Source organism: Eupeodes corollae, chromosome 3, assembly GCF_945859685.1.
Source record: "Eupeodes corollae chromosome 3, idEupCoro1.1, whole genome shotgun sequence".
Lineage (NCBI taxonomy): Eukaryota > Metazoa > Arthropoda > Insecta > Diptera > Syrphidae > Eupeodes > Eupeodes corollae.
The window spans coordinates 108,563,426-108,574,635 of NC_079149.1; the positions used below are offsets into that span (position 1 = coordinate 108,563,426).

At 34.4% G+C, this 11,210-nt stretch overlaps 1 non-coding gene across 1 annotated transcript; it reads left to right on the forward strand.

The window, feature by feature from the left end:
* Nucleotides 1-4,238: 4,238 nt before the first annotated feature.
* Nucleotides 4,239-4,312, forward strand: Trnan-guu (transfer RNA asparagine (anticodon GUU)). Its single transcript has one exon. It is a non-coding gene; the product is annotated as a tRNA-Asn (tRNA).
* The last annotated feature ends 6,898 nt before the right edge of the window (nt 4,313-11,210 follow it).

The following is an 11,210-nucleotide window of genomic DNA, read 5'->3' on the forward strand; positions in this document are numbered from 1 at the left end:
TGGATCAGAGGAAATTATGTTGGAGAAACTCATTGAAGGTGGAAACCCATCAGATTTTCGTTGGACATTTATAAACTTGAAAAATTTCCTTGCATCAGAAAGAAGGTTATTTTCCATTTGGTTAAGGTATTAGTTATAAAGGGATTCCCTTAATTCAGAGAAAGAATTATAGGCGAGAAGATAGTTGTTGTGATCAGTATCAGATTTGGACTGTAAAAAGATCTTCCAAAGCTTGTTACGGGTATTTCTTAGGGTACGGAGCTCTCTGTTGTACCAAGGGGGAGCAGAGGTGAAATCTTTTCTACGAGAGAACGGTACTGATTCTTCAATACAGTACGAAAGAATCAAATAAAACCAATTTGTAAGGGACTCAACTGTTAAGTGGAGGGATCTTAATTCAAAATCGGCTAAGCTAAGAAGATTGTTAAGTTTGGAGAAATCAGCCCTACGAAAATCATAACAGTAATTTTCCATTTCAAAAAAGTTGTTTTCAAATTCAATGGGGAAGGAGAGATTAAGGGGTGGATAATAGCGATCCAAGGTTGAGAGAAGGTGAGGGCTCGGGGAGACAACACAGTTATCGCAATCAGATGAAAATATGAGATGGAGGTGTCTCCCCATAAAGTTTGCTACTCCATTTAGTTGAAAAACACCACAATCAGACAGACGATCAATGAACAGCGATTCAGATTCAGAAGAGATGTTAGTTGGAAAGAAGGATGTCTGATCATCTGAGGTGGACCAATTGAGATGGGGAAGATTAAAGTCTCCAAGAACGATGATTAAATCATTAGGTTGCACTAGTATAATTTATAATTTGTTGGGCTGGTCGAATATAACAACAAAGGACAAAAAGACAAAACTTAGGGAGTGTAACCTTAGCTGATACACCTTCAAATTCGATTGAAGTGGGAATACGGAGTAATGAACTTTTAAAATTACTAGTGATAGCTAAAAGCACACAACGACCGTGTGTATCACTAGCATATTCCACGACATCCATTCGATAGATGGAATAGTCGTTAGTGAAGAGTTCAGTACTAAGGATATCAGGTGTGAGGTTGGTTTCGGTAAGGGCAAAGATGTCATAAGGAAGGTTAAAAAAGCTACAGTAGATCTTTTCCTTTGCATGACAGCCATTGGAAGTAAATGGGGTTTTCAACCTCGCATTACCTACATATTGGCTATACACATCGGTCATCCGACCAATACTTATGTACGGGGTTGCAGTATGGTGGATTGCAATAGAGAAAGTCGCATACTACGACAAACTGAGCAGAGTCCAACGCACTGCTTGTCTCTGCATAACCGGGGCATTAAGAACCACACCCTCAGCAGCGTTGGACACAAACAAGTGGCAGCGAGTACAGCTACAAGACTCAACGCCTCATCTCAAACAACAATGTGGGGCACTCCATCATTTTGAACCTCTCTGGTTCTATACCAAAGTACACAGACTACACTATTCCTAAACTCCTATTTGGAAAAAAAGTATTCATTTTTATACAGATGGATCCAAGACAAATGAGGGAGTTGGTAGTGGTGTGTACTCAGAAAAGCTTAATCTAAGCATCTCATTCCGCCTCCCTAATCATTGTAGCGGCTTCCAAGCGGAAATTTTAGCGATCAAAGAGGTTCTCTCCTTGATAAGAGAAAACGTGATATCAACTTCTGATATCCGCATCTATTGCTATTAAATCTCTTGACGGTGTCTCAACCAAATCTCAAACGGCCCTCTATTGTCTATCGTCTCATATGGAGATGAGAATAATTCCCATCTCTAGGCTTTTGCTCCAGTAACTTACTTAAGCTTCTTAGACAGTATTCATAGAACAGCTTTAAAATGATTGGTGATTACTCGAACATCGTCGTAAAGTTTCTTGCCTAACCCTTTTTTATAGTTGGATTAACGAAAGAAAAAAGTTTGGCCGCCTTCATAAGAAAATAAAATAAAACAGGGATAATTTGGTAGTTTGAGTAAAATATTTGTTTAAACATTTCAACGTGAATCATCAAGGCAAGAATGAATATTTAAGGTCAAATATAATTGTGTTGTTGAAACAGTTTGAAGCTTCATCCTTATAATAATGAATACTTCTGAAGGGTTTTCAATAAGGGCCAGTAGATGGAAAAAATGTCAATCGTGGCGTCTGCTGTGTGGTACGTACCGTACATTTCGTCTAGGTTTAATTTGGGCCAAATAAAATTAGTTACCAAACAGCGACAGTAAGCTTTTTTTTTTGTTGTGTTTTTTTTTAGTCCTTAAACCTATATAAGCCGGCCAAGATCAAACGCCCTAGAAAACTTCAAATGACATTCTCAATTTGAAGCCCTAAGAATTGGTTCAACTGCCTCACCCTATCTCTTCGGTCCCTATCGGAAACAGTCCCACTGAACCAAAGGCACTCGTCTCGTCTGTAAAAGATTCTCCTATCTACAGTTTTACGGCGGACGTAGTAGATTAGAGGCACCACCTCCCTATCTGTGAAGTCCAAGGCAACGTCGCAGACATTGTCTTTCAAACACGCGAAGCTTTTATATTCGAAATGGGGCAACATTAAACCATACCGGGCACCTATAGGCAATCATCGGCCGGATAAAGGCCATGTAGCAAATCAGATTCACCCTGCTGTCAAGACGGCTGCTAAAAAACAACCGTTTTGTCAGGGCGAAAACTCCCCTAACTCTGGCCAGAGCAGCACTCATATGTCTGTCGGAATACAAGTACTGACCAGATGCCAAGGTACTTTACTACACTTTTATTCGCCAGTGGCTGTCAATTTGGTCCAACAATTACTAGTTTTTTCTCTTATCCCTTGAGGCTCCATACTGTGGAGTCCTGAACAGAATAGTTTCGCATTTTTGAATGCTGATTTTCAACTTCCAGTCATTGCAATATTGCTGAATCTTGTCGAAGTCACCCTGCAAAAGTGTCTTGATAACCTCAATTTTTGGGGCCGCATTTCCAATATTAACAATAAACCGTCTACTATTAAGCATGTCGAAAAGCATATACAACAGTGGTGTACTTATTCCAATTCTGATTAACTTTAATTACAGACCCTCTAATCATACGGTGTCGAAGGCCTTCTCCAAGTCAATCAGATAAGGACCCGTACATTGTCTTTTATATTGATTACACTGGATATCAGAAACAAGCTTAGGCGCAGCATGAATAGTGTTATGTCCCGCCTTAAACCCGAAATGATTATCCGGAATGTTGTTCGCAGCCCACTTGGACAGAGCTCTATTTATAACCTTCTCGAATACCTTACTGATACTCGGCAGCAGACTTATCGACCGGAGATTCGCAGGATTGAAGTTGTCCTTTCCCTTTTTCGAGAGAGGATGTACCACAACTATTTTCCAACGGAATGGATAATAATCATTATTCAGAACGTTCTTAAATAGAATAGTATAAATTTCCACAGCTTCCTGAGATAAATGACGTAGTAGAATGAATCGAAATCGAATCGAAAATGTGCTGGAACTCTTTCTTCGTGACTAATAGGGTATTTGTCCCGTTTTGCCCGGCGATAATGGCATTCGCCAAGTATTCGTCCTTGAACCTAGTAAAAATGAGGTTCTCGGATCGCCACTGGCGTTATGTCGTTACGCAGGTAGAAGTGGTGCTGAAGGTATCTATTCTCCAGGTAGTGATTAGGGCAAACGCTAGGATTCACCTTGCACACTTGTTGGAAAGCAGCCCCCACGGCCTCTGCTTTCTCCTGTGGATCTTTGACAACAAAGAAGTCATTGTCCAAGACGGCGCGGCGTCTCCTGGATCTATTCCCGACATTGTCTAAAATCAAGTCATGAACTTTGAGCCCCTGGGTCAGTTGGATCTTGTTCGGGTGCAGGCGCAAGTCCCGACGCAAAATTCGTCAAGCTGAATTTTGCGAAGGCCGATAAAATATTTTGAGAGAGAAGATAAACAAAGGCATATACATTGTACAACGATACCTTATTCAATATGGTACAACGGGGCGTAAGCGCATTTTTTTAATTTTATTGATTTCACTCATTGAATACAATGTTTAAAAAGTTTAAAGTTTGTTTTCATAACTTGTTTAAAATATAGACAATCATGCAATCACAATTGAATCAACAACTTATAAAACAGCTGTAGATCTTACCCAAAAAGTTAAATAAAAACTAAGCTACATTTTCCAGAATACCTAAATTTCCAGCAAAACAGACGGATTCCGTCGTAAAAAAGTTCTGAAGGGTTTTTAATAGCCTCCGTGGCGCAATCGGTTAGCGCGTTCGGCTGTTAACCGAAAGGTTGGTGGTTCGAGTCCACCCGGGGGCGGGTTTTTTGCTATCATAAATACGTTATAACATATTTTTAAGGATAACAAGAGACACCATTTTTCAAAACTATATCGTTAATCTTCCATTAAATTCAATAAATTCAATTTCTTGCTTTGTTGGGATTCTTACATTTTCCAAAATGTTTCGTTATTTTAAAATCTTAAATTTAAATGCAAACAATTAAAGAAAAAATTGTATTTACCTCAGTTTCCTTTGAGAAAATTATTAAACTCACCTGATTAGACTCTTTAAAATGTAGGCCACATGATATACTTGAATTTTGTTCTACAGGGGCAATCGTCCAAATCAGTATTTTGTCCTTGATACCGTCATAATTGGATTTCTGGGTATAAAACAAATGTTTGTCTGTCAACGACAAATTACAAAACCATTTGTTTATATTTTTTTTGATGTATGCAAAATAAAAGAATGATTAAGATTAAGCTATAATCTTTTGGTTTTCATACATCCCCAAATCACATCGAAATGCAAAACAACCATCAATATTAATTTTGATAAGAATTTTCAAATAAACTCTAAAACTAAAATTGATTATACCCGCCAACAACTTGCAATCTCTTCCTGTTAATGCGTGTGTCACATATTTTCAAAACATCTTCGCTCAACTAAGAACAAATAATGATGTTCTTGACCTATTTATAGGTCTCATTATTATTGAATTAATATTTTTAACTTTTTGTCATTGAGAATTTATACACTGATTATTATTATCTTCAAAATTCGCGAGAACTAAAGAAAAGTCATATAGTGTCCTTGAAATTCTCTAAAGAACAACGTAGTTTTCTTTCTTAAAGCTGTTAACATTAATTGTGGTATATAAGAAGACCGAAATTGATATCCGATTCGTAATCATTCTTATCAGAAGATTCAACCCTATTTGAACCTCAAATATGCAATTCTTCTCTTCTATTTTGGCTCCAAAGAGGGATTGAAAAATCAACCTTAAGTTAAAGACCTCTACAAAATTCAATCAACTTCAAGTTAAAGACCTCGACTGAAAATTCAATCAAAATTTAGCCAAAAATATGAACCACCCTAATGGTATACCTCCATACAAGCTGGTCTTAATCTTTATCGATAAATATTGGTCTCGGCATCAGAATAGCTTGCAAAATGCTTGCAAAATAAAACACAGAAATAAAATGCAGAGATAAGAACTTTTGTCCGCATCTTCCAGCAGCACCCAGCAGTTCAAAAAACGAACAGCATTGACAGTGGTTATAAGTTTATGATGGTCATCTTGCATTGAATTATTTTGAAATCACATTGTATTCCGTTCTGTATTATTGTGATGTGATTATTTATTTTATAGTGATAAGTTTTTCATTAATTTCATGAACAATTTATTTTGAAAAATTTCAAAAGTGTGATAAACGACATTCGAGAAGTGACTGCATTTGAACCTTACAGATTCAATTTTGAAAACATAGATATTTTTTGGATTTGCTAATTTTTGAATAGATACATATTTTTTTAAGACACAATAAAATGAAAAAACCTTTTGCTTTTGTGATTTCCAATGCAATTTTCATTATACTTTTAACACACAGTGCAAATGTAGAAGGCTTGGCAGTTAAAAATGTACCTAAAATGGTAAGTAATATCATACCTAGTTTTTATTTTTAGAGAGAGTGCATACACAAAATTGATTCTATCTGGACAACTAATTTTGTTTTCAAAATCTCAACTAGCTTTTAAAATGTCTTCTTTTAAGGATAACATTTGAAAACTTTCTAAAGATTTTGAAGAGCTACTGAAGTCTTTCAATACTGCAGTTTGCAAATTAAATGCATACTCTGTAACCAACATCATGGTCGATAGTTCTACTTCGACTAATGATTTAGCACAGCCTATTTCCACTACTTTCTCTTCTACATGTGAACATATTCTCGAATAATCAGGTTTTGGTGTTAATAACGTGTGTACCTGAAAAACAAAAGAAAAAGTGTAAGAAAAGAAGCCGAGAAAACTCTGAACTTGCTAGAAATTCTACCCCACCATCAAAAAGAACAAATGTCAACATCACTCCAATACCTACAGATCCCACCGGAATTCAAAATATACCTAAATTTGTTGCCTCAGGAACTGTAATAAACAACGTCATCCCTATCAAAGCTGTCTCGAAACCAAAAATTATTTTTATATCTCGTCTGGATCCAGTTACTACGCCGGAAGATATAACTTCCCACCTAGTATCTACCAAGAGCATACCTTCCAGCTCATCTATCAGGTGTACTAAGATCAGTAAACCAAAAAGCTTTGTTTCCTCTTTTAAATTAATAACGAATCCCACTTACTTTGATTCTATTTGCAACCCAAATATATGGCCTGCAGAGAATTTACTCAAAGTCAAATACAGGGTGTTTCTTTGAAAAACAAATCAAAAAACTTAACAGGCTTGCGCTCTTCTACCAAAACGTAAGGGGACTTCGTGGCAAGACTACTGACAGTTTTCTTAACTCCCAATCATTTCCACACGACGTATTCGTTTTGACAGAAACGTGACTTAATTCAAACTTTTCCGACACAGAACTTTTTAGTCAAGAGTTCGAAGTTCGTCATGTTGGTAATGCAAAGGATTTAGGTGGAGGTGTTCTCGTAGCGGTAAAAAATAGATATTTCTCTTCTTCTGTATCTTTTCCATTTGCATTATCAATTGAACTGGTATGTGTAAAGATAATGGTACAGACTAAGACTTTTTTCATTTTAAACGTTTACATTCCTCCAAAAAGTTTGGAGTCTGTTTATAACGATCTCTCCTTGGCATTAGACTATCTTATAAATTTGTCCAGCTCTGACACCAATATCTTCCTTCTAGGTGATTTTAATTTATCAACATTGACTGGATTCCATACGAAGACGAATTCTGCCTTGAACCATCTCCTTCTTCTTCACAAATGGAACTATCTCTTCTCGATAAAGTCCTTCTTACTGACTTACAGCAAACAAGCTGTATTAAAAACTCAAAAAATCGAATTCTCGATTTAGTCTTTTTTTCTGACGCTATTAGTACTTTTGTTCTAGAATCTAGATCAGGAATTACTAATATTAACAAATATCACCCCCCTTTGGACATTTTTTTTTTGACTTAAGTAATCACCTTACTAATCACAATAATTTTTTTGATTGCTTATATAATTTTGATTTCAGAAGAGCCAATTTCCAGCAGTTGTCTGAAGATTTAACTATTTCTGGAATTGCTGATACACTAGCATTTTCTAACATTGACGAAGAAGTTTCAACTTTTGATAGGATCCTTAATTATTGTTTTGAAAAAAATGTACCGATAAAGAAATCAAGAAATACAAACTTTAGCCATCCTTGGTACACGAAAGAATTGCGTTTACTGCGTAAGAAAAGAAATAAGGTATGGAAAACTTATCTCAAAACTCTGTCTCCAGTCAACTTCTCTTTTTATATTGAACTCTTTAACCAATTTAAATCTCTTTCTAATTTTGTATATGCTTGTTATGTTACTGATATGGGCAACTCTTTGAAAGAGAATCCTACAGAATTTTGGAATTTTGAAAACTCAAACAAATAATCTGATGGCTTTCCAGTTAATTTCACTTACAAGAACCTTTCGTTAGATACAATTTTTGATATCTGTAACGCTTTCGCAACGAATTTCCGTGAGTCATTTGTTAATAGCCCTCAAGAAGTTGATGAAGTATATTTTCATAATCTTCACACTTTTTCGCAAACTAGCTGTAGTCACATACCTGTGCTACAGAGTACGGTCCTTGATCTTTTATCTGCGTTGAATGATGACTGCTCAGCCGGTCCTGATGGTATTCATATTTTAGTAAAAATATCATTTGCGAACAGCAACATGGTTTTGTGAAAAAAATATCAACCGTTACTAATCTCCTCACATTCTCAAACATATGTTCAAACACTTTAGAACAAGGTTATGAAGTTGACTGTGTATACACTGACTTTTCTAAAGCTTTTGAACAACTTACCTACATAGTTATTTTATTTAAACTTAAGGCTCTTGGTTTTCCACTACTTTTCATAGCTTGGATTAAGTCATACCTTGAAAACAGATCCTACGAGATAAAATTCAGAAATTGTCATTCTGAACCTTTTGTTGCCATCTTGGCCCTTTTCTGTTCATCCTGTCTATTAACGTGTGTAAGGCTGTATTTTTATTATTTTTTACTAACAACTAACACATGCAATTATGATGAGCCTCTGATCGTAGTTTGACGCTTGCTATAAGCTTACTACTTTCTGAAATTCTGAAGTTTAAAAAAAAAATTCCTTCAGTCTTATTTTGTCCTGCAACAACATTTTACTGTAGTGGATTTGAGTGAAGGCCTTGAAGGCTGTTTTTCCACATATTTGAAAATGCCCTGCATTCTTAACAAAAGTACAATAGTTACTTGTAAAATTGTTCGTGAAGTTTTAAATTATTATAATAATTATAGGTATAGTGAAATGTTTTTTTTTTTTTATTTGAGCTACTTTTAAACTTACATAATATTACTTCATTAATTATGAATTTCTTTGCTAAAATCCATGATCTACATTGTATGCTATTACCATAAACAATTTTCCCAACAGTCATAATTAGAAAGGGACGCACGAACGCAATCCCGAAAACCGAAATTCATATATTTGCTGATGGTATTGCAAATTTTGCGAAAAAATTAAGCTTTTCACCAAAAATAGACAATATGTAAAATTTTACTTTTTAAACTCAACTTAGCCTGGAAGCAAAATGAAATGGATCAATATTGAAATTGAACTGCTCACTGGTTAATAATTTTAAGGGGAATGTACAAAAGCGATTAAAAAATGTAGTTTTTGTACTTAACAATTGTATACATTTATAGTGTACTAGCGGCCCCTCCCGGCTTCCCACGGGTAGACATAAAAAGGTACAGATATTTAAGTTATAAGCATGCTAATTAAAACGACCATGAATCACTAAATTAGAAAAAAATTAATGCTTATCTTAAAGCCTTCCTGAACACTACGTTGGATGTGGTATTTGTAGGTGGCAACAAAACGTATTGATTTTCAGCAGATCCTACTCGAGAAAGTTCCACATAAAATTGGCCGTGGGAAAGGGACTCTTTCCTTAGGTCGATACCAACTATGGAAAAAGTTTGTCCGCCGGTACATGAGTACATCTGAAGCAGTGTGGACGATATAAGAGTTGTACCTATTTATGCCTACCCGTGCGAAGTTGGGACAGGCCGCTAGTATTCTAGAACATTTTTTTGTCCTATCATTAATATACTTCGCAGCGTATGCGATGAAAGACATTCTATAGCTAATTTTTCAATTTCTCAAAGTTTTGAAAAGATATTTGGGCCAAAAATAAATTTCTACCAACTTTTATTAATTTTTTTGTTTATGTTTTTATTTTTTGTAAAAAAACTGTTAATTCGATTTTTCTCAAAATTTGACTGAATGTTGAAAAGAATATTTCTTATAAGTTAAAATAAGTTTAAAGCCATAATCTCAAATTTTTGAAAAGATATTTGAATGGAAATTCAATTGTTACCAACTTAGAGTAATGTTTTTTCGTTAATAATTCTTAATAATATAAAATATACTTAATATCTAAAACTTAAACTAGACTGTTGAAAAATAGTAATTTGTAATTTATACATTTTAAATTATCATTTGGTGAATTAATACAAGAGTGAAATTTATTATGAATTGTTAAAGAATTAAGATTTATGAGAGTAAATCTTTGTGAATAAAGCTGTAAGGTTTAAATATCATGAAACCAGGGATCCTAGAACAAAACGCAAACATTTTTTTTGGTGGCGGTGGCGTAGTAAGGTGTACAAGCATATTCCAGGACTGGTCCCACAAGTGAAACAAAAAGTAATTTTAAAACATATGGATCACGGAAATCACTGCCAAATCTTTCAATAAAACTCAGAACTCAATTTGGTTTTTTAACTATGAAGTTAATATGTTCATTTAATGTTAGTTTAGGATCTAAGACAACACCCAAGTCAGAAAAAACATATACTCTACTTAAAGGACAAGAATCTAACATATAACTAAAAACCATTGGAGATTTTTTGCTTGTAAAACTCATGGTTTTACATTTTATGAACATTTAAAACAAAACGATTATTATTGCACCATTTCCTGAATAATAATAAGTCTTCTTGCAAAAGAAGACAGTCAGCTGTTAAGTTAATTTTTTTTTTTTAATTTTAATGTCATCATATGTATTAGGACAGACGAATTTTATATGATCTAAACCAAGTCATTTATAAATAAAACAAAAAGAATAGGACCAAGGTGACTACCCTAAGGGACACCAGAATTCACAAAAAAAGAACTTGGACACTTATTACGAAATTTAACACTTTTTTTCAAATTAATTTGTATTACTTTAATCTTAAACCTATCTTAAAGCTAGACAAAAATTCAAAAAACTAGCCTAACTAACCATAACTTACAACTAACTTACTGGTCCCATACGGACACGAAATTTAACACTTATCGTCTATCTTGCAAATATGAAGAGACCTAGTATATGAAATAGTCGTTGAAACCTTGCTGCGATAGTTTTAAAAGTAAGTTTTAAATGTACTACACATTTTTTCATCTGTAACAGTTTTATAAAAAAGATATAAATTCAATGACAATTGTTTTATTAATTAAAGGAACAAGAAAATTTGGGCAATATTCACATTTAACAAAACTAAAACGAAAATAAAAGAATTGCATTTTACTCTCATGTGGTCTCTTTTGTAAGAATTAGCACAAGTTTTGAAGTGTAAAATTAAAATTACTAAAACTTTCAGTCTGAAACGAGGTGAGGAAAACACTGAATTATTCAATAAGTTGATATCTTGTTCTTGGGTATTAACTGGTAATTTTAGAACGATTACAAA